This window comes from Pan paniscus, chromosome 2 (assembly GCF_029289425.2).
Source record: "Pan paniscus chromosome 2, NHGRI_mPanPan1-v2.0_pri, whole genome shotgun sequence".
In the NCBI taxonomy this organism is placed as follows: Eukaryota; Metazoa; Chordata; class Mammalia; order Primates; family Hominidae; genus Pan; species Pan paniscus.
Window position 1 is genome coordinate 88171726 of NC_085926.1, and position 23305 is coordinate 88195030.

The following is a 23305-nucleotide window of genomic DNA, read 5'->3' on the forward strand; positions in this document are numbered from 1 at the left end:
CAGCGTAACTTAAGGTCATTCTTCCAATTATCAGATCATTATTCTAAGATCATTATTAACTCATGCATTTGATTGTATGATGTATTTGTCAATTGCGGTTATTATCTTCATTGATATTCAAGTTGTCCATATTTGGAGAGTGGGGTCCTGTGTTTACTTGAGAATTTCCTGACACATCTTCTGTGGCTGGAAACTATATTTCCCAGAATTACCTTCCCTATGTGGCTTTGAGTCAGATGTAACTTATGCAAAATTTGGAAGTTGGAAGTGGAAGCAGATATTCAGTGGCTTCACAGACCTCTCCATGAGCTACCATTTTGCCTGTGGGAGGAAGACTAAAAGCTTCTCACACTCTTCTCAAATTCTTGCCTTTCAAGCCACTTGACGCTTCAAGCTGAAAACATTAATGATGTGATCCTCTGGCTTCCTTCCCAGCCTTTCCACACTCATATAAATTCAAATTCTTATCATAAACCCTTCTGTTTCCATAATAGTTGTCATGGCTCCTCTCTTGTCTGAATCTGAGTTGATAAAGAGTTTCTTCAAGTTGGCTCCTGAGTCCTTTGGATATACACAATATTGTAGTTTTTGGTAACTCACTTGCTTTCTGGAGTAAGAATATACTATAAGGTTATCTTCTTGTATTCCTGTCTAAAATCTAGAACCAGCTATTTCTTCAGGGACTCCCTGTTTTTTAAGTTACTTGGAATAGTTCTTCTCCATCTGACTACTTATTTATTAATTATAGATGTATTAATAATAGCCTATAGTACTCTCTGCCATTAAATCCTCTCATTGCACTTATATTCTAATGGAGACAACAGAAAATAAGCAAATAAAATGAGCAAATAAATAACAAGCAAGTAAAATGAGCAAATAAGTATTTTCTCGACTAGAATGTAAGTCCAGTGAGATCAAGGATATTGATTTGCTCACCACTGTATCCCTAGTGTCTAGAAAAGTGCCTGGCACATCACACACACTCAAAAATTTGTTAAAGATTAAATGAAATGTTTGTTCCTAGTTCATATCGTTTTCTGCCATTTTAGACCAATGACATGGCCACCACTTATAACAATACTCTGCACAAACAATGCTCTGCACAAAGTAGGGAGCAACATTCACATTGCAGTTAATGAAAATGGCACCCTAGGATGGTGGACAACCTCAATAACAATTCACAGCAGCCCTGCGACCAGCTTAATAGACATCTCTAACTGAATGCCCACAGGCATTTGAAACTCAACATAAAAAAATCTTATTTCATTACTATTATTTATTGCCCCATTCTCCTCTTCTAAGCTTCCCTATCTCTGTTTTAATAGTTCCATTATACTCCCAAGAGACCAAACTAAACCAGAAACCTGAGAAGCTTCCTCAATCCCCCTTTCCCTTATGAGCACAAGTTAGTGTGTACCTTGATAGTAAGAGGTGACAGCGTGCTGGCAGTCCTCACAGCCCTCGCTCGCTCTGGGCGCCTCATCTGCCTGGGCTCCCACTTTGGCGGCACTTGAGCAGCCCTTTAGCCCACCGCTGCATTGTGGGAGCCCCTTTCTGGTTTGGCCAAGGCCGGAGCCGGCTCCCTCAGCTTGCGGGGAGGTGTGCACGGAGAGGCGCGAGCGGGAACCCGGGCTGGGCGCGGCGCTTTCGGGCCAGCTGGAGTTCCGGGTGGGCGTGGGCTTGGCGGGCCGGCACTCGGAGCAGCGGGCCGGCCCTGCTGGCCCGGGGCAATGAGGGGCTTAGCACCCGGGCCAGCGGCTGCGGAGGGTGTACTGGGTCCCCCAGCAGTGCCAGCCCACCGGCGCTGCGCTCAATTTCTCGCCGGGCCTTAGCTGCCTTCCCGCGGGACAGGGCTCGGGACCTGCAGCCCGCCATGCCTGAGCCTCCCACCCCCTCCGTGGGCTCCTATGCGGCCGAGCCTCCCCTACGAGCGCCGCCCCCCGCTCCCGGGCGCCCAGTCCTATCAACCACCCAAGGGCTGAGGAGTTCAGGCGCCTGGCGCGGGACTGGCAGGCAGCTCCACCTGCAGCCCCCGTGCGGGAACCACTCGGTGAAGCCAGCTGGGCTCCTGAGTCTGGTGGGGACGGAGAACCTTTATGTCTAGCTCAGGGATTGTAAACGCACCAATCGGCACTCTGTATCTAGCTCAAGGTTTGTAAACACACCAATCAGCACCCTGTGTCTAGCTCAGGGTTTGTGAATGCAGCAAAAGACACTCTGTATCTAGCTAATCTGGTGGGGAGGTGGAGAACCTTTGTGCATAGCTCAGGGATTGTAACCGCCCCAATCAGCACCCTGTCAAAACAGACCACTGGGCTCTACCAATCAGCAGGATGTGGGTGCGGCCAGATAAGAGAATAAAAGCAGGCTGCCCAAGCCCCAAATGGCAACCCGCTGGGGTCCCCTTCCACACTGTGGAAGCGTTGTTCTTTCGCTCTTTGTAATAAATCTTGCTGCTGCTCACTCTTTGGGTCCACACTGTCTTTATGAGCTGTAACACTCACCGCAAAGGTCTGCAGCTTCACTCCTGAAGCCAGCGAGACCACGAACCCACCGGGAGGAACGAACAACTCCAGACGCGCTGCCTTAAGAGCTGCGACACCCAAGGCGAAGGTCCCCAGCTTCACTCCTGAGCCAGCGAGACCAGGAACCCCACCAGAAGGAAGAAACTCCGAACACATCCGAACATCAGAAAGAACAAACAACAGACACGCTGCCTTTAAGAACTGTAACACTCACCGCGAGGGTCCGTGGCTTCATTCTTGAAGTCAGTGAGACCAAGAACCCATCAATTCCGGACACAATTGGTGTCCTATTCATCCCCTTCTTTTCTCATTATTGTGTCTCAAGTTTAAGATTTCATTGTCTCTCCTTTGGTATCTCTACATCCAACTCCATCCAAGTGCAATCTGTCCTCTATAAAAATTTTTGAAGTCACCTTTTTACATCTCAAGGGTGGTCCAGGTTTTCTCTTGTTTACATCCTTCAGTGGTTTGCCACTACCTATGTGGGATCAAGCCCATGCTCCTTAGCAAGATGGAGAAGACTGGTCCCCACCCTCCTCTCCAACTGTATTTTATACTCTGCCCCAAGCTCTTACACTTAACTTGCTTGTAAATTAAAGCCCGTGATCAATTTTATTCTTTTTTTTTTTTTTTTTTTTTTTTTTTGAGATGGAGTCTGGCTCTTTTGCCCAGGCTGGAGTGCAGTGGCGCCATCTCGGCTCACTGCAAGCTCCGCCTCCCGGGTTCACGCCATTCTCCTGCCTCAGCCTCCCAAGTATGTGGGACTACAGGCGCCCGCTATGGCGCCTGCTACGGCGCCCTGCTAATTTTTTGTATTTTTAGTAGAGACGGGGTTTTTACCGTGTTAGCCAGGATGGTCTTGATCTGACCTCGTGATCCGCCCACCTCGGCCTCCCAAAGTGCTGGGATTACCGGCATGAGCCACCGTGCCCGGCCTTATTCATTCTTTTAAACTCAGCTCAGGTAATACCTCTTTCCTAAAACTTCTCTTAGTTTTCTCCACTCCAGATTAGCATTCAACTTCTTCTCTTGCTGTATTATCCTGTATTATTTTGAACACCTATTTTCTCTATGGTTCTTGTTTTCATTTTCATCTTCTCCAAACCTCTTAGCTCCTTGACATCGAAAGCCATACATATTTTTTCCTGTTTCCTTAGCTTGTAGCCTAGCAAAGTTCTGGGACAAATATTGTAAAGCTTGATAAATGATTACAGAAGGATGAACAGATTTATAGATAGCTGAGAGATGTTTTTATTTAATAGAGTATTATATTGAAACAATATTACGGGAACTACTGCAAACTGAAACCCAAGCTACTAGTATTTCCACACAAGTCTTTATAAAAAGGCCCACTAACACCTTAACACCTCCTCCCAATGTCTTTGTAATGAGCCTGAAAAAGACTGAGGTCATGGACTGACATCCTTGCTACCACTTTCCCCAGAATGTGCCTGTATGGTTGATATCACCTTTGAATTTTCACCATGCATTTGGGGGGAAAAGAGACTGAAGAGAGTTAATGACATAGCATATGGATAGAAAAAGCAGAGTGGTAACTAGCCAAAGTTAGAGATTTCATCCTCATATTTGAGTAAGCTTACCAAGGTCAGGAAAATTCCACCATGACTACAAATGATCACTGTGGAAAGACTAGAAGATCTAGATTCACCCAGCATATTCATAATTCTTAGATTGAAAGGACCTTTTCATTAACATCTGTATTTATTGTTTGAAAGTGCAGCCAATACCAAAAGTTAAAGAAGGAAGGAAGGAAAGAAAGGAAGGAAGGAAAGAGAGAGAGAAAGGATTACGAAGAATACCAGGTGTGGTGGCTCACACCTGTAAATGCAGCATTTTGGGAGGCCAAAGTAGGTGGATCACCTGCGGTCAGGAGTTTGAGACCAGCCTGGCCAACATAGTGAAACCTTGTCGCTATTAAAAATACAAAAATTAGTCAGGTGAGGTGGTGCACACCTTTAGTCCTAGCTACTCAGGAGGCTGAGGCATGAGAATCGCTTGAACCTGGGAGGCAGATGTTGCAGTGAGCCGAGATGGTGCCACTGCACTCCACTCCAGGCTGGGCGACAGGGTGATACTCTGTCTCAAAAAAAAAAAAAAAGAATATGAAGAAAGAGTTAAATTTAGGCTGAAGTTATTACATAGCACCAAGAGATTTAATCATTAATAATAACTAATAATTTTTAAATTGTTTGAAAAGTACTCATTTTTGCTCCTATTTTTAACTTTTAACAGGTATGCTTGTAAGCCATATATTATTTAACTTCTAAGTATTATGGAGTATTAAAATGCAAATTGAAAACAAAAATATCAGACCTTGCACTCAAAGAATTTCAAATGAATTTAAGATGACTGAGACACACACACACACATAACAAGAAGATGGTATAATATAGAATATTTTTCTTGCAGGAAAAGCCTTGAAAATTTTTGGAGTACATATAGTAAGAATGCACTTCACTGCAGCAAAAGTAAGTGTGGCTTTGAACAAAAGTTTGCTTCAGTATAGCTGTTATGTGACACCTAGTAGCTCTGTGGTTTTTGTGGACACGTAAAATCTGCTGAACTCTGAAAAGCATTTCCACAGTAGTCTATTTTACATAAGTACACTGGTGCCAGACATTTAAGGCTAACCACAGAGTGAAAAAGGCAGCATGCATATAAATATATAAATAAAAATTGATATGTAAATAATCATAATCACATCACTACAAACCACATGTTTTTCATAAAATATCTTAGTTTTCAAATTGGCAGGTTGATCACTTGTAATTGGAGAAAGCCTTCAAACTAAATAAATATAATCTATTATAAACATAAATGATTTGAATTGATTGGGATAGGGGAGTAGCTATAAATTATTTGATATTTTATCAAATCCAAATTACCACAGCTAAGGCCGGGCATGGTGGCTCATGCCTGTAATTCCAGCACTTTGGGAGGCTGCGGTGGGCAGATCACTTGAGGTCAGGAGTTTGAAACCAGCCTGGCCAACATGGTGAAACCCCATCTCTACTAAAAATACAAAAATTAGCTGGGCATGATGGCACACTCCTGTAATCCCAGCTACTTCGGAGGCTAAGACACGAGAATTGCTTGAACCTGGGAGGCAGAGGTTGCAGTGAGCCAAGATCACACCACTGCACTCCAGCCTGGGTGGTAGAGTGAGACTCCATCTCAAAAAAAGAAAAAAATATTACCACAGCTAAATTTAAAAAGTGTAGCCAGGGAGGGCCTTTATGCTTTACTGAATCAGTATGCTTTAATATAAAAATACACATATTGAATGAAACTGGAGGACACTATGCAAAGTGAAAAAAGCTAGGCACAAAAAGACAAATACTATATAATCTTAATTACATGATGAATCTAAGAAAGATGATCGCATGGAAACAGAGACTAGGAGAAAGAGGAGAGATCGGGAAAAGGAAGATGGTAAACAAAAGCTACAAAGTTTCAGTTAGACTGAAGAAATAAGTTTTAGTAATCTGTTGCACTATATGGTGAGCACAGTTAATAATAATGTATTGTATACTTCACAATTGCTGAAAGAATAGATATTTAACTTTCTCACCACAAAAAAAATGCTAAGTTGGTCAGGTGGTGGATATGTTAATGTTTCTATAATGTATACATAGATCAAAAGATCACATTGTATCCTATAAATATAATTACCATTAATCAATTAAAAGAAATTTTTATTTATTTATTTATTTATTTATTTATTTTTTGAGATGGAGTTTCACTCTTGTTGCCCAGGCTAGAGTACAATGTAGTGATCTCAGATCACCACAACCTCTGCCTCCCAGGTTCAAGCTATTCTCCTACCTCAGCCTCCCAAGTAGCTGGGATTACAGGCATGTGCCACCACACCCAGCTAATTTTCTATTTTTTGTAGAGACGAGGTTTCTCCATGTTGGTCAGACTGGTCTTGAACTCCAGACCTCAGGTGATCCGCCCGCCTCGGCCTCCCAAAGTGCTGGGATTACAGGTGTAAGCCACTGCACCTGGCTTAAAAGTAAATTTTAAAAATAAACAGTTTATAAATTAGAATTAATAAACAAACATTGAAATTGTATAAAGAATGTTTCCAAATACAAAGGGTTTAAAAAACCAGTTCTCTATATGATAAAAACCCTCAACAATTTGGGTATAGAAGGAACATAACACAATAAAAGCCATATATGACAAGCCCACAGCTAATACCATTTTGAAGGGGGAAAAATTGAAATCTTATCCACTAAGACCTGGAACAAGACAAGGATGCCCACTTTCACCACTTTTATTCAGCATAACACTAAATGTTCTAACCGGAGCAATTATACAATAGAAAAAAATTAAGTGCATCCACATTGAAAAGAAAGAAGTCAAATTATCCTTGTTTGCAGATGACAAGATCTTATATTTAGGGAAACCAAAAGACTCCACCAAACTACTCTTAGAGCTGATCAGCCAATTTATTTAAATTGCAGGATATAAAACCAACATACAAACATCATCTGAAAGGGAAATCAAGAAATTCCATTTACAACAGCTACTAAAAAATAATAATAATAAAATGCCTAGGAATAAATTTAACCAAGACATGAAATATCTCTACAAAGAAATCAACAAAAGACTGAAGAAAGAGAGTGAAGAGACCAAAAAAATAGAACAGATATCTGCAATAGTTTGGACATGTGTCTCCTGTAAATCTCATGATGAGTTGTAATCCCTGGTGTTGGAGGTGGTGCCTGGTGGGAGGTGATTGTATCATGGAGGCAGATTTCTCAGGAGTGATTTAGCGCCTTCCTATTGGTGCTGTCCTCTCAATAGTGAGTTCTTGCAAGATCTGATTTTTTTCAAAGTGCCACTTCCCCCACCTTGCACCTGCTTTCACTATGTGTCATGCTTGCTCCCATTTCACCTTCTGCCATGAGTAAAAGCTCCCTGAGGCCTCCCCAGAAGCTGAACAGATGCCAGTGCCAAGCTTGTACAGTCTGCAGAAGTATGAGCCAATTAAACTTATTTTCTTACCCAATCTCAGGTATTTCTTTATAGTGTCAATCAAGAAAAATTATGAGACAAGTCTCAATCATTTTAGGTTTGTTTGCCAAAGCTAAGGTTTGTTTGCCAAAGCTAAGGACAGGAACCCATGACACGGCCTCAGGAGGTTCTGACAACATGTGCCCAAGGTGGTCAGGGCACAGCCTGGTTTTATACATTTTAGGGAGACATGAGACATCAATCAATATAGGTAAGAAGTGCATTGGTTTCGTCCAGAGAGGTGGGACCAATTCAAAGCAGGGAGGGGGCTTCCAGGTCACAGGTAGGTGACAGACAAATAGTTGCATTCTTTCAGTTTCTGATAAACCTTTCCAAAGGAGGCAATCAGAATATTCCTCTATCTCAGTGAGCAGAGGGATGACTTTGAAGAGAATGGGAGGCAGGTTTGTCCTGAGCAGTTTCCAGCTTGACTTTTCCCTTAGCTTAGTAATTTTGGGGCCCCAAGATTTTCCTTTCACAATAGCAATGCAAGAAAAGACTAACACAATATCTCATTCTCATGGATTAGAATAATTAATATTGCTAAAATGTCTATACTACCTGTATTAGTTCTCACACTGCTATGAAGAAATACCTGAGACTGGGTAATTTATAAAAGAAAGAGTTTAATTGACTCACAGTTCCCCATGGCTGTGGAAGCCTCAGTAAACTCACAATCATGGCGGAAGGCACCTCTTCACAGGGCAGCAGGAGAGAGAATGAATGCTGAGCAAAGGGGGAAAAACCCCTTATAAAACCATGATATATCATGAGAATTCATTTACTGTCACAAGAACGGCATGGGGGTAGCTGTCCCCATGATTCAATGAGCTCCCACTGAGTCCCTCCCACAACATGTGGGTATGATGGGAACTGCAGTTCAAGAATGAGATTTGAGTAGGGACACAACCAAACCATATCACTACCTAAAGCAATCTACAGATTCAATAAAATTTCTATCAAAATATAAATGACATTTTACACAGAAACAGAACAAAACAATTCTAAAATTTACATGAAACCAAAAAGAAACACAAATGGCTAAAGTAATCCTAAGCAAAAAAAGAATAAAACTGGAGGTATCACACTACCTAATTTCAAATTACACTACAAAGGTATAGTAACCAAAACAGCATACTACTGGCCTAAGAACAGACATCAACCAATGGAACAGAAGAGAGAACCTAGAAACAAATCCACACACTTACAGCCAGTTCATTCTTGACATAGATGACTAGTACACACACTGGGAGAAGGACACTCTCTTTAATAAATGGCATGGGAAAACTGGACATCCTAATGTGGAAGAATGAAACTACATCCCCATCTTTCACTATATACAAAAATCAACGCAAACTGGATTAAAGATTGAAATGTAAAACCTGAAACTATGAAACTACTAGGAGAAAACATAGAGTAAATGCTGCAGAACTTTGATCTGGGCAAAGATTTTGGAGGTAAGAACTCTACAGCATAGGCAATAAAAACAAAAATAGACAAATGATATTACATGAAGCTAAAATGCTTCTGCACAGCAAAAGAAACAATTTTAAATAGCGAATATACATCCTACAGAATGAGAGAAAATATTTGCAAACTATTCATCTGACAAGAGACTAGTAACCAGAATATATAAGGAACTCAAACAACTCAATAGCAAAAAACAAAAATCCACTTTAAAAATGGGCAAAGGATCTGAATAAACATCTCTCAAAAGACATACAAATGGCCAACAGGTATACAAAAAGATGCTCAACATCAATAATTATCAGGGACGTGAAAATCAAAACCACAATTAGGTATCATCTTACCCAGTTAAAATGGCTATTACCAAAAAGACAAAAAATAATAAATACTGGCAAGGATGTAAAGAAAAAGGAAAATGTATACACTATTGGTAAGAATGTAAAATAGTACAACTAGTATGGAAAACGGTGTAGAAATCCTCACAAAACTAGCAATAGGCCTACCATACAGTCCAGCAATCTCACTGCTGGATATATACCACCCCCACTACCACGACAAGGAAATCGGTGTATCAAAGAGACATCTGCACCCTTGTGTTTATTGCAGCACTATTTACAATAGCCAAGATATGGAATCAACCTACATCTCCATCAACAGATGATAGGATAAAGAAAATGGGGTACATATACACAATGAACTAGTATTCAGCCATAAAAAAGAATGAAATCCTGTCATTTGCAGCAACTGGGTGGAACTGGAGGTCATTGTGTTACATGAAATAAGCCAGGCACAGAAATACCAATTACCACATGTTCTCACTCATATGTGAGAAATAGAAAAGTTGATCCCATGGAGGTAGAAGATAATAATGGTAATTACCAGAGGCTGTAAAGGTAAGTGGGAGTAGGGGAGGAGAAAGAGAAGTTGGTTAATGTTTGAAAAAATACCATTAGATAAAAGGAATAAGTTCTAGTATTCAATAGTACAATAGGAAAATTATAGTTAAGAATAGTGTATTGTATATTTTGAAATAGCTAGAAGAACTTTAATGTTTTCAACATAAAAGAATGATAATTGTTTGAGGTATCCCAGTTACCCTGACTTGATCATTACACATTACATGCTTGTATCAAAATATCACATATACCCCATAAATTTGTGTAACTATTATATATCTATAAACATGTTTTAAATGAGTAAAAACATTTATGTTTTGAACATGAATTATTCTGTCTTTATGAACTTGCTTGTATAATTTACAAAAATATTCTGAATTATTGATGTCTAAATTCTTAAATTTTAGTGTTTTGTAAAGCGTAACACACTAAAGGTAGAAAATGTTAACTCTGAGTCAGAAACCACTCACAGATTTTTTAAAGCCAAGAAAGTAAACAGGAACAATGTAATAAGTACCATCAAATGTATATCCAAGTTGTAATCTACTGTGGTAACATTAGTCGGTTTGGTAAATTGTGAATGGCTTAAAGAGATAATGGTAAGCATTTGCATTCTTGTCATACTATAAATATAAAATGTGTCATGTCAATCCAGCAAAGGCTATAGTAAAAATAATCTATAATAAAAACATATCTATTTTTGATAGCCCCAAATTCATTTCACGGCAAGCCCTGATGGGGCCAAGAATAGGAAAAGTAGAGGATGCTGGATGATGGTGGTACAACTCCATGGCATCATGTGGAAAATTATCAGATTGCAAGTTCTCTGGGCTGGGCTTTCTACTTAAATACACAACATACACTCATTTATTCTTGTTAGTCCTGGTCCCCCGGAAGCAGACACTAAGATGTAGTCAGAAATTCAAGAGGTATAATGCACTTGTGCAAGATAAGGAGTAGGGGGAGAAAGAGTAGGCAGAGATAGCCTACAGTCCACCATGCAAGTCTGACACCTGAGAAAGAAATGCCATAAGGAAGAAAGATAGAGGGGGAAGCGCCTCACACTGTGGTGTAGAAAATCTTTGTGGTGCAGAAAATCTCAGTGAGCCCAATGGGGAGCTCTAGTGCACAGATTCCTAACAGAGGAGTTTCAGATTAAGAGGAAATTGCCATGCCCTAATATCGCTGCTTTGTTTAGTTATCTAGCACCCCTGATGTGCTTAGTGTCTCCAGGGAGCTGACTGGAGAGAGTTGGAGGCTGTCAGCTCACTACACTCTTTGTGGCAGGCTCTCTCAAGGAAAGATCTAATACACCTCCGTGACTGTCACATTTCCTATTCAAATTATAGTGGCCCTTGAAGTTTTCTTTCCCCATAATGATAACATAGCTTTTGAATGCCAAATGTAATATATACTATCTTAGCAATATGTCATGTGGACAATTTGATCTTGCACTTACTGTGAAAGTAAATTATATACAAGAAAAGTTTCCAAGAAAATGCAACAAGACCATATACAATGGAGAAAGAATTAAAATGACATAAGCCTTCTCAACAGCAACAGCAGAAGCAAGGGGAAAACAAATCAGTATTTTTTAAGTGCTGAAGAAACTTTAAATTAGGATTTTATGTCTAGATAATCATTTAAATGTAAGGTAAGTTGAAGATGTTCTCAAGCATACGAAGTCTCAGAAATTTTATCACACTAAAACTAAAACCATTATTGAAAAGACTTTTGGAAATAATAACACTTTTTATTTAACCACTATCAAAAATAGAAAAAAAAAACAATAAAAACAGAAAGAAATGAAAACAATGCATCAATAAGTGAAATGGGAGAGTTCTCTAACCCTCCTCACAGGACACATGACAAGGATGTGGCTCATCTGTTTGGCCGCTGCCACTGCTCAAAGCTTTCATGGGAGGGAGAGCACATAGACGGGCAGGTGCAAGAGCCAGGGTATGTGCTTTTGGGCTTTGACCCGACAGTGATGTCTAGGGATGTGTGCCTGTGACTCTCAAAGCCCCCACGGGTGTGCTACTGTGCTCTTTTAGCTCTGCCATCCACAGACAGCTTAAGTGTTAACCAGCTTAGTGCCCTCTTGGTACACAGTTCTTGTCTGGCATCCAGGAAGAAAAAGGTTACACATGGACGTGAAGGATGGTGAATGCAGGGATTTTACTGGGTAATGGAGGTGGCTCTCAATGGGATGGATAGGGAGCTGGAAAGGGGATGGAGTGGGAAGGTGATCTTCCCCTGGAGTTTGGCCGTCCAGCAGCTGATCTCCCCTCTGACCATCCCCAGCCAAACTCCTCTTGATATTCAGGCACTCCTTCTCTTCTCTCCTTCTCTGCCATGCCATTCTGCCACTCTTCTGCTCTTCTCTTTGTCTGGTTGTCTGCTCATCTGCTCATGGTGCCTGTGGTTTATAGTGTTTATGTGTACAGGATAGTGGGGGGTGGCAGGCCAAAAGACAGCTTTGGGGCACAAAAACAGGAATGCCTGTTCCCATTTAGGTCCTTGGGTTTCCAGGCTTGAGGGTGGGGCCTTTGTCAGGGAACTGTCCTCTTCCACCCAGTATTTCCCTGACCCCTGTTTGTATCATAAGGATTCTGAGATTAAACTAATAATAATGTCAATGTAGTTGAAGGATGATAGAATGATTGGTGGGAGTTAAAAGTGGGCTAAGATACTGATCTTGGAAGGGAACATATCCATATAGTGTTAGGCTGGATTTTCCCAGAATCAGACCCTGAGCCAAGGATTTTAGTGCAAATTTTTGCATGCGTGTGGTGATCTCAAAAAGCACCAATACAGGACTGCAGAAGTGAAATAGAGAATAACAGAAAACGAATCTGAATTCAGGATACCTTAACAAGCAGATTACCACTTGGTGAAATTGGATTAGGTCTCACTGGGCCCCTCCAGTAGATGTAGAATTCGCCTCAGAGTTGTTCCATTCAAGGGGCAAGAAAGGTGGAGATTGGCTTCTGGATGGCCAAACTCCAGGAGAAGACCAATTTCTACTCCTCATTGTTTAAAAGCTCTGCTCATGGACAGTAACTCCCTGGAGATTACAGAGGCCAAGCACCCTCCACCCAGGAAACCCTCTGACTAAGGGATGCAGGTACCTCAAGTAAAGAAGTTATTGGCATGTATGGGAAACATAATTGCATAGGGGATATGGCTGTAACTGCTCTACTGTACCCACTGTACTGCACAGATTCACTCATGCTTTGAATTAAATTCCCTGCGTCTAGTCACTATTTTTCAATGTAGTGGCTAGTCACAATTTTAAAATAAAATGAAATTAAATACTAACAATAGGAGGCCAATGGGACAAACTGCAGCCTCTGCTGCTGCAGTTGGCCTGAGGCTATGACTGCTATTCATCATCTTACCTTTTTAGCAGACATTTTACATTTCACTCAACCTTGGCCAGCACTTCTAGTCTAAGTTGCTTCACTTTAATGAAACTCAGACCCACATCCCTGCGGGATCTGATCCCCTTTTTGTTGTTCTCTAATCAGTTCATGGTTTCTGCAATTGCCTGTTCACTGTGATCATTAGACATAGAAGCACCTAGAGGAACCTGGTGAGTCCCCTAAATTCAAGGTATAATTCTCCTTGCTGCCATTAAGTAGTAGTAACTTTATCTCTCCACGACATTAAGGATCAATTACACCTTCTGCATAGTAATTCCGGTCTTTGTTTGCTGGCCTATTGGCCTAAGGAGCCAAAAATAGCCAGTGGCTGCCAGAGCTTCAAATTTAGTGGAACGTTACTGATCCCTTTTAGTCCAGTATAACACAAGTTTTGCAGATGAAAGCACAAACCTCCAAGGTGGTGCATTGTGAGTAATAATAAGACCCACTCCTACTTCTATCCTTTGATTCCTGAAACCGTATGTTCTAGCTGTCACAGTGATAGGATATATAATGGCCATTGGTTCAAAATATATATCATATCCTAAAAAACAGCACTCAAAAGCCACAATGTCATCCACAAGCCTTATTGTTAAGAGGCCATTTCAACATTCTGTTGAAACAGACAAGAGGCAGGGAAACACTAGGCAGAAAGGGGCGGGGTGCCTAGCAAAGCCCCACCCTCAAGCCTGGACCCATGGCCCAAAGTGAGAACATGCATTCCTGTTCTCCCACCCAAATGTTGCCTTTTCCAAAACCACGTGGGCTCACCCCAGCCCCCCATCTTGTACTCATAAAACCCCCCAGGCCCCACTAGCAAAGCAGCAGATTGGCAGAGAAACAGAGAAGAAGCAGCATGACACCAGCAAGTAGCAGCTTGTCTTCAGAGGGACAGCTTAACGGCTATACATTAGAGAAGAGTTCAGCTAGTAATGGTTGAATTCCAGGGGAAGACCACCTTCCCACTCCATCCCCTTTCCAGTTCTCCATCCTGCTGAGAGCCACTTTCATCAGCAATAAAATCCCCCACATTTACCATCTTCAATTTGTTCATGTGTCCTGATTCTTCCTGGATGCCCAACAAGAGCTCGGGATACAGAGGGCTGTCAAACTGAGTTGTTAAACACTTAAGCCATCTGTGGATGGCAAAGCTAAAAGAGCATTGTAACACATGCCCTCTGGCATATATCCAGGGGTCATGGATATCCCCCTAGATGCTGCCGCAGGGCCACACAGAGTTCTGCTCCTGCCGGCACCCAAAAGCACTCATCCCAGGCCCTGCACCTGCTCATCTGTGTGCTCCCCATTCCACGAGGGGTTGAGCAGTGTGGGCTGAGTAAACAAGCCAACCCCTTTGCAAGTCCTGTGAAGAGGTCTAGGGAACAATTCTGTTTCACTATCAGACTTACAGATTAGGGTAATGTGGTATATGGTAGGACCAGTGGATCCTGGTCACCTGCTATTTTCATCCCTCCTTTGACATAAAGGGGCCCAATGCAACCAACTTGCCACAAAGTTGATCTCTATTTGAGGACTCAGCATCAGTTTCTGCTGCTGGCAGATTTCATGTAATCAATAGCTGCAGTAGTTAGATTAATGTTGGTAGGAGGAATCTGTACTGTTGAGCCCATGTTTAGCCTCCATCTCCACCATCATGACCATTCTTTGTGGGTTCATTGTGGGCATTGGCATGGCCAAGATAACAGAGGCTAGCTAACTTAGATGAGTTATTCTGTACACTTGATTGTTTGAATCCTTCGCTTTATTTCATGCTCATCCCAAAGATGTATCTACAAGATTCTTCCCCAGTCTTTTTTGAATCTGATCTTCCAATCTTATTCTGAGCTCCTGACCCACCAGACAACCTACATGGCACTTTCCAAAATATTATGTATAGTCTTCTTTCAGACCACTTTTCTATCCACAAAGGTGCCGACCTAGTGTGCTGCTTGAACCCCAGCCCTGGAGGATTTTCCTTCATCATTGTTTTTCAGGGCCACACCTGAGTAGGTCTATAGTAGAGCAGCAGTTCATTTTTAGCTCATTCCAACATATTAAGCCAGCTCATCTATAGAACTAAACATAAAAGAATGCCTTTAATAATCCCATATGTTTGGAGATTTTAAATAGCATACTACTAAATGACCCTTTGGGTAACAAAAAAAAAGTGGAGGGGAACTTATGGTATACTTGGTATTATACATCAAATCTATGGAACATTACTCAAGTAATGCTTAATGGAAACAGTATAGTTTTGAATACATCAGAGAACTGGAACAATTAAAAATAAATGAGCTAAGGGTTCAAGAAGCTAGAAAGGACAGAAATAAAAAAGATAGAGACATCATAAAATAGAGAACAGCAACAAAACAAAATAAAAAATTTTTGAAAATCAACAAAACAAAACCAGGTTCTTTGGGAAGACATATAAGATGGACATATAAATATTGATGACTTAGAACCTCTTCTAGGTAAAATGCCCAGAGACAATCTTATACAGGCCCATAAAGGAACAGATACAAGTTTCTCACATTATTACTTATGAAAGTGAGGACTTGAAGACATCTTAGTTGTTCGTTACCTAGATAGTAGATAGGTTAAATGTGATGATGCATGTTGCAGAATGTTATGAAATAGTCAAAAATAATGAATTAGACGTAATCAAAGCCAATGGGTAGATCTTGAAAACATGCTGTTAAGTAAAAACAAACAAACAAAACAAACAAGAAAACCCTAGTGGAATATCATTTGTGTAAATTAAAAACAAGTGAATACAAAAGAAATATTATGAGTTTTTTAAAGATACAAAAAATCTCCTAGAATATATCCTGGGGAGAAGGGACTAGATATGAAAGGGAATAGAATCTGAAGAGGAAATATAATAAAGTTAAATGTGACAAAAATCAAACGAGAGGGCTGTACAAATAATCACAGCACAACATGATCCAAAAGTGAAACTAACAACTACTTTTGCCAGAGGTTAAAAAAATAGTGTTATGTTACTATTTACTATTAATCACGTGAAATGGAAATTGTATTTCACATAATAAAAAGATCACACTCTTTCATAGAGCCCAGTTAATGGACATCTCTCTTGGAAAGATTTTGGGATTTGCTTTCTGAATCAGGTTTCCCCTTGGGTTTCATTTTGCTTTATCTCTGAGCAAACTTTAGCCATAACATTCTGAATCCCCTATTTGATAATCCAATATTATCAATTTAAATTGAATAAATGTTTATCCAATTTAAACCTTTAGATTATTATCATTCCAAATGAGTCAATTAAAATAATAACATGCAATGAAAAAAGTCACTAGTATAATTTGTAAATAGAAAATACAGAAAGCGTCTTGTACTTAAAGTTATCTAAACAAAATGTATTTATTCTTATGTCAAGTGTATTAGGCCGATAGTTCTAGATTTTGAAATTCTCATAATCCAATAAGAAATGTTTTTCTAGTAAACAGCAAAATAAAATTCTAAAAACAGGTATTCAGCAAAATAAAAAATTTTATTGCATCATAATCAATTTTATAATTATAAATTTTTTTTAATTTTATATTTAAATAGGAAAGCTAGGAATCATGGAAAAATGTAGTTAGCCAAACATTAAACTATTCTAAAAATAACTTATTTTATTATCTAATCCTAAAGTCTTAGCTTTTATCACATTTTAATGTTTTAATTCTCTTTTTTACTTTAAAATATTTTAATGATCTTTAAAGTAGCTGTACCTTAAGGCATTTTTAGATTAGTATCTAAATGCTTATTTACTTATGCTCCAACAACTGACTATCCTTAATGGAGATATTGTTTATCTCTGTTTTAGATACTTACAGAACATAACAACCAAATTATCTATTCATGCATTTTCCATTGTATTGAAACTGGTGATAGCTTTGTCTTAAGCCAAACATAGTTTTGTACAGAAACAGACATACTTAAATTTGGTGATCAATTTTGGAATCCAGAGAGAATAGAACTCTCCTTTATGCAAAAATAATTGTCCCAAAGAAATCTTGGCTTCAGAACCTCAAGTTATCAAGGCTGTCAGAGGTCCTATGATAGTCCATAAAAACCATTTGCTAAATAAATCATTTGTGTTGAAAATATAATTTACATGATTTGGTATACTGGGAATATAGCTGGTACTCAAGTAATACTTTTGAAGGAATGAAGAGCCCACATATACAATTATAGCATACCATTTTTATTTAAATAGCCTTCATTGAACTCTTCTGTCTGGAATAGTAATAGGAAAGTTCAGGAGACAGGAGATAGGGCCTGGAAGGTAGTGCAGATGGGGCTGAGTGTGAGTTTTGTCTATAAAAGGCCTCTGGCTGAGTATGGGTGGGGAGGTTTTATATGTCCTTGAACATGAGAGTAGGTGACTTTTAGAACAGTTGTAGATCAGATGTAAACATGCATATGCATACATTCATGTTATTTCGTAGGCTACTGAGATTTTATTGCAATTAGTTTCACTTTCAGTTTCTCAGAGTGAAAGGGTCTAGTTTGGCAGTGTTGCCTTAACGGGCACTGCAGCCTTACTGGCATCAGCTGTTCAATTTAGCTCCCTTTAAACCTGTTTAACAAAGGACTAGCATCCTATACTAAACTTTTACAACCTTTTACCAAACCTTTTTCTGATCTGTGCCGATCAGAAGCTTTTGCTAATTCTGCATGTTTAATTCACCTGGGGTTTTTTTGCCCAGGGTTTATTTGACAATAATTTTCTTGTTCTCAGTATCTCCTCTCACTGTGATTTTCAGAACATGATTTGGCTCCTGTCACACTCGGTGCTTTTGGGGAATCTCTCCTGTTGAGTTCTACATCTTAATAACTTCCCTAGATTTTGTGTTTTGTTCTTAGGGCAGCCGTGATGTATAAATGAGCCCTTCCAATGCCTCAGTTGTTGAGCTATATGATTTTACATATATGATTTAATTTCCAAATCCCTCTTTGATCTGTGAGCTCCTCAAGGCCAGAGCTGTGACTTATCCATCTTTGTATGTCCAGTATCTAGATTACAGCCTGAAGTGTTTCAGGCATTCAGTAATAGCTGAAATGAACAGAAAGAGAAGCAGAATGGGACTTGAACTTGGAAGAAGTTTATTCTAATGACCAAATTTTTTAATTCTGTATGTCATATTTATTGCCAAGTTGTTTTATAGCACTTTTTTTTCATGTATATACTTGCTACCAACCGCACAACAAAGTAGAAATTACTATCCTCATTTTATTAAAAAAAATAAAATAGTAAAGCTAGTAGTTTGCCTGAGGTGAAACAGGATTAGTTTAAGTAGAAAAATTTAATTACATTTTAAAAGTCTTAGCTCTTCTATCCCAATTCAACTGATTAAAAAATAGATATAGAATTTCTCCCAATTCCAACATGTTATCAACCATGGAAGCAGAAATATATGGGGGGAAATTGCCTGTTTAGAATAGGAGTTTGGCTGGGCAAGATGGCTCACATTCCTAATATCAGCATTTTGGGAGACGGAGGCGGGAGGCTCACTCAAGGCCAGGAATTCAAGAGCAGCCTGGGCAACATAGTAAGACCTAGTATTAGTTCATTTTCACACTGCTAAAAAGAACTTCCCTGAGACTGGCTAATTTATAAAGGAAAGGGATTTTATTGTCTCACAGTTCCACTTGGCTGGGAAGGCCTGAGGAAACTTACAATCATGCAGAAGGGGAAGCAGGCATCTTCTTCACAAGGCAGCAGGAGACAGAGAAGTGGAGGAAGAACTTCCAAACACTTATAAAACCAACAGATCTCGTGAGAACTCACTCACTGTCATGAGAACAGCATAAGGAAACCACCCCCGTGATCCAATCACCTTTTCCCTCCACACATGGGTATTACAGGTCCTTTCCTAGAGATGTGGGGATTACAATTAGAGATGAGATTGGGTGGCGACACAGAGCCAAACCATATCAGACCTCATCTCTACAAAAAAAAAAAAAAAAAAAGAAAGAAAAGAAAAATCAAATGAATAATAAATAAATAAGTTTTAAAAAATAAGTAAGAGGCTGTTGGATCTTACCTAATAGGGCTTGGATTACCATTCAAACAGACCTAAAGGAATTCTATACCAACCCACCCACCCAGAAATAGAAAGGAGAAGGAGCAAAAAAGAGTATAGGCAATTCTGTCTATATTTAACATTCAAGAAGTCATCAAAAAAGACCCAAGATTAGAAGGTCTGATTTTACAAACTGTCTTTACAGTATACCACAAACCAAATAAAACTTCAGGGAAAAAAGGGTCTACTTTCTGGTTATCTATTGCATTTTATCATTTTATTCTGGTTATCTATTGCTACATAACAAATTACCCCAAGATTTAGCAGTGTCAAACAACAATTTTCATTACATTATATCTCACAATTTTGTGGGTAAAGAAGTTGAACAGATCTGAGCTGAGAGACTCTTCTGCTCCGTGTGGGATTGATTGAGATCATCACTGGCACCTTTGTTAAAAAGTCTAAAAGGCTGACTTCAGTTGAAACTACTAAACAGAGCACCAACATGTGACCTTACCATCACGGCAGTTGCAAGATAATATTTCTTATATGACAAGCTACAGCTCCCAGAAAGAGTTTTGTAAGTAACAGTTAGTAAAAGCTGTGAGTTTCTTAAAGCCTATTCCCAGACACTGGCATAGCATCATTTCTGCCATAATCTATTTGTCAAAGTAGTCATTGAGCCCACTATGATTTAAAGTGAGGGGACATAGATCTTCAAGTTAGGATGAGAGGAATGTCAAGGAATTTGGGGTAATATTTAATCCACCACACAGCCCAATTAACTTTTAACATTTCTTGCTTGTAGATGATATTTTTAGAAATTTTTTTTTTTGCAAAACCAAAAATGAAGAAAGAAAGCTTTGTGTTCCTCTCTGTTCTCAGAGTACTACTCTTATAGCTGTATACCATTCTACCTTATATTATGGCCACTGTATGTATTTTGTCACCACAACTAAAGTAGACACTAAGATATTTTTACATTTATGCTTAAGTTATTTATACACCAATATAAATGAGTAGTTCAGGAAGAAATTTCATAATACCTACAGCCGTCTGCACTCTTTCCTTCTTGGCCTCTGACTGTTTAAATACCTCCAGACTCTGCTCTTTGAAGAGCAGGCTGAGTGTTCTTCCATATCAGCACCTCAGCATACACCAGAACTTCTCTCACTGTTGTTAAGCCGAAAAGTACTTTGGGGACCAGATAGACCAAACTTGCCGTTTCACAGAAGTTAAAACAGATTCAGAGAAATTGATACGAACTCACCCAAATTATGCAAATAGTGTATGCACAAGCCAGAACTAACATCCAGGACTTGTTGAACATCTTCAGTTGTATTTACAGCATATGCATTTTGTGTTGGAAATTTTATTAGGAAACTAATAAACTATCAAAAAATGACAAATTAACTAAATCCAGAATACCAAATCATAGAAACTATTAAATTTCCTGACAGCAAGTTTTTAAAAAAACTTAATTAAAACTATTAATCATCAGTCAATGCCTGTCTCATGGCTCAGTCTGATTAGTATTCATGACTCCTTTTTTTTTTTTTGAGACGGAGTTTCGCCCTGTTTCCAGGGTTGGAGTGCAGTGGCGCCATCTCAGCTCACTGCAACATCCACCTCCACCTCCTGGGTTCAAGCAATTCTCCTGCCTTAGCCTCCCTCCCGAGTAGCTGGGACTCAGGCATGCGCCACCACACCCAGCTAATTCTTCTATTTTTAGTAGAGGCAGGGTTTCACCATGTTGGCCAGAATGGTCTCCATCTCTTGACCTCGTGATCTGCCCGCCTCAGCCTCCTAAAGTGCTAGCATTACAGGTGTGAACCACCGTGCCCAGCCGACTCTTACTTTTTTAAACTAACTTTCCTTCCTCAGCTGATCTTGCTGCTGCTTCTTTTTTTGTACACCATAAATGTATAAAAATTTTACCTGTCAATTTAAAAATAAATAATAGAAAATAAAAAACAAAAAAGACAATAGAGGATCTCAATAAAGTGAAAAGTTGGTTCTTTGCAAATATTAACAAATTGATAAATTTTTAGCAAGACCTGCCAAGAACAAAACAGACAAGACATAATTTATTAAAATCAGAAATAAGGACATCACTCAGACCCCATAAAAATTAACTTTATACAGGCAAATCATGAACAACTTTATGCCAACAGATTAGAAAAAGTAGATGAAATTGAAAAATTCCTAGAAAGACACAAAAATGGCATCAGAAAAAAATCAGATAAGAAATATAATAGATAGAGTGGGTCAGCCATCATAAGGAATCGGTTACACACACATATACACACAAATATACAACAGAACAATTCACACATAAATAACATTAAGAAGAAATTTAATCTCTCATAAGTATAAAAACAGAACTTTATTTGGGACTAGTTGGTGAAAGATCAATCTAAATCAGTAAAAATACTTAATTTGGAATTTTTTTAATGTGGTTCCTTTCTTTTTTTTTTTTTTTTTTTTTTTTTGATGGATTCCCACTCTGTCACCCAAGGTGGAGTGCAGTGGCACAATCTCAGCTCACTGCAACCTCCGCCTCCTGGTTTCAAACGATTCTCCTGCCTCAGCCTCTCCAAGTAGCTGGGACTACAGGTGCCTGCCACCGCGCCCAGCTAATTTTGGTATTTTCAGTAGATGCGGTTTCACCAGGCTGGCTTTGAACTCCTGACGTAAGTGATCCACCCACCTCGGCCTCCCAAAGTGCTGGGATTACAGGCATGAGCCACCATGCCCGGCCTATTTATTTATTTCTATTATGTATTCTCAATTATTTCAGAGAGGTTCTGTAGGTGATAACCTTTAGAGGCTTTGCAGGCCAAAATATTTATTTATTTTGATCTCACATCTAAATTCTAGTTTGGATAAATATATACTTTATATACTTGCGGTTTCAAAATAATTCACACTCAGCATTTCAAGCATTTGTCTATTGACTTCTGCAGTATAATACCCATCCAATGCTACGTCACCGCTCAGCTTCAGGGAACATTTTCTGGACCCTGGGACACAAAGCCAGGGAATATCGTGCACATGGGGCTGCCTGGAGTTTGCAACAGCCAGTTACTGTGCAGACAGTGTTCTTTCTTTCTGGAAGCTTTTATAAATTTATTTGAGTCCTAATAGTTCTGAAATTTCACAAATAATTGTCTAAGGCAAAAGTTTCTTTTGTTTGTTTTTGTCTTAACATTTAGAGCTCTCTGAAATCTCAATACTTGTGGTTTAGGGGATTATGGGAAATTTTTCTCAGTTACATATTTGTTTATCTATCCCCCTCATTTCCTCTTTTTTTTTTTTTTTTGTCTTCTTGGTACTACTAACTGATAGCGTTATGTATGGAGAGTTGTTCCTTCTTTTTTTTTACTTTTTTTTTCTTATGGTAACCATCTCTTTGTCATTTGCTCTATAGTTTGGGGGAGTTCTGTAACTTTATTTTCCAAATCTTCCACTGGTATTGACTGTTTCTTAAATTTTACTTTTTTTAATTTGTAAGAACTATGTTTTCCTCTGATTGCCACCTTGTCATTGCTGTCTGTTCTTATTTTGTGTATATTTTACCCTACTGTATGACACCTTCTCTGAAGATAGTCAATTCAGTTTTTAAATGTTCTCTTATGGTTACTTGGATCATCTAATTGCCCATGTTAGTGAATGCCTTTGGTTTTGTCAAACATGTGGTAAACTATTTGACTGATGCTCTAAGTTGATGAGTGAAGGTTCTGTTATGGATTGAATTGTGTCACCCTAAAAGATACTTTGAAATCCTAGACCCCATCCCAGAGAAAGTGACTTTATTTGGAAATACAGTCTTTGCAGATGTAATCAAGTTAAGATGAGGTCATTAGGGTGGCCCTAATTCTATATGACTGGGGTCCCCTATAAAAAGGGAGATTTAG

General features: G+C 39.3%; 1 protein-coding gene across 1 annotated transcript in view; it reads left to right on the plus strand.

Moving 5' to 3' along the window:
- The window catches only part of HTR1F (5-hydroxytryptamine receptor 1F), a 263146-nt gene that overhangs the window by 219606 nt on the left and 20235 nt on the right, over positions 1–23305 (plus strand). Inside the window, exon 3 of the transcript XR_004670617.2 lies at positions 4956–5014. The gene's annotated coding sequence lies outside the window, so the exon portion shown is untranslated. The remainder of the gene's footprint in view (positions 1–4955; positions 5015–23305) is intronic.